General features: G+C 38.4%; 1 pseudogene; it reads right to left on the reverse strand.

Moving 5' to 3' along the window:
- Positions 1 to 1,652, reverse strand: part of LOC103271865 — an 87,208-nt pseudogene that overhangs the window by 24,015 nt on the left and 61,541 nt on the right.

Raw genomic sequence — 1,652 nt, forward strand, 5'->3', positions numbered from 1 at the left:
TTTCTTTTGTGTTCCATTCACCTGAAAAGTTTGTTTCTCATCCTTTTACTTTGAGTCTGTGTATGTCCTTTCTAGTGAGATGAGTCTCATGAAGGCAGTATATTATTGCCTGGTGATATTTTATCCATTTTGCCATTCTATGTCTTTTCAGTGGTGCGTTTAGTCCATTCACATTCAGGCTAATTATTGAAATGTGAGAGTTCATCCCTATCATAGAGTTCTTATGGAGTTGTTGTTCTATCACTTGGTTCTTTTTTGTCTTTCTTTTAGTTTGGGGGTTGGTTCATGTATATTTTATTCTTTTCCCTGTATTCTTTTGAAGAACGTTGTTCTTTTTTCCTTTTCTTCTATGTTTAGTACTTTCTTAAGTGTTTCATGTAGAGGTAGTTTGGTGGCAGCATAAGTTCTTACGGATTGGATATCTGGGAAAAATTTTAATTCTCCCTCGCTGATGAAGCTTAGCTTGGACGGGTAAGTTATTCTTGGTTGAAATTGTTTATCTTTTAGGACTTTTAATATAGGGCTCCAAGCTCTCCTAGCCTGTAGGGTTTCTGTAGATAAATCTGCTGCTATTCTGATTGGTCTTTCATGGTAGGTGATCTGGCCTTTTTCTCTTGATGCCTTTAGGATTTTTTCTTTTATGCCTACTTTGTTTAGGTGAATTATTATGTGTCTAGGAGTTGGTCTTCTCATTTGTTGTCTTGCAAGGGTTCTCTGAATCTCTTGTGTTTGGATTTTTGCACCACTGATTAGATAAGGGATGCTTTCTTGAATGATCTCATGGAAAGTTTGTTCTACTGTGATGTCTGTCTCTCTTTCTGCCTCAGGTATGCCAATTACTCTTAGGTTTGGTCTCTCAAAATAATTGCTCATCTCTTGAAGGTTTTGTTCTGTCTTTTTGAGCTTGTTTTCTGTGTTTTTAAGAGTTTGGGTTAGTTCTATATTTTGGACCTCAAGCTCTGAGATTCTTTCTTCTGCTTGGGTAATTCTGCTTTTCATGCTTATCAGTTTGTTATTTATTTCATTCACAGTATTCTTTATTACTGTTATCTCAGATATCAGCTCCTTCCTAGTTTCTTCTTGTGTCTCCTCAATTCTTTTTAATCTCTCCATTATTGTCTTGATACCAATGTTTGTAGTTTGAGACCTTTCATTCTGGGGGCTCTTTATTGTTTGCATTCTGAAGTCAGTTTTCTCAGTGTCTGCCTTCCCAGGGGTCTGGGAGGGACCTATACTCTTCTTTTGGTTTTTCTTCATTTTTGTGGATTTTTCTCTCTCTCCCCCTTCCCTCCCCTTCTTTAATTCTGTTTTTGGGGGAAGGTGGGGTTGCTTTTATTTATCTTCTGCTATATCCTGTTCTTCCTTATGAGGGTCTTCTGGCTTTGTTCACTTTTGAGGTTGGAGTGTAGGCTGCAATCTGTACTTTTTGCAGTTTTGAGGTTTAATTGAGAGGGAAGCTGTTGTTCAGAGTGTATATGCAGATTCTAGCATGCACAAACAGGTGTATGAGCTCACTGGAACCTATTTCCCTCTGCCTTACAATCTGTCCATTCAGCAGTATGTAGTTGGTTCCTTAGGAACCAAGGTGGAGTTTGTTGATAGGTGGGCAGGGCAATGGAAATCTCTGCCTGGAGAATGGTGGAGGCAGATTC

The sequence above is a fragment of the Carlito syrichta genome, unplaced genomic scaffold (genome assembly GCF_000164805.1).
Source record: "Carlito syrichta isolate Samal-C Ts95f unplaced genomic scaffold, Tarsius_syrichta-2.0.1 Scaffold311949, whole genome shotgun sequence".
Taxonomy (NCBI): Eukaryota; Metazoa; Chordata; class Mammalia; order Primates; family Tarsiidae; genus Carlito; species Carlito syrichta.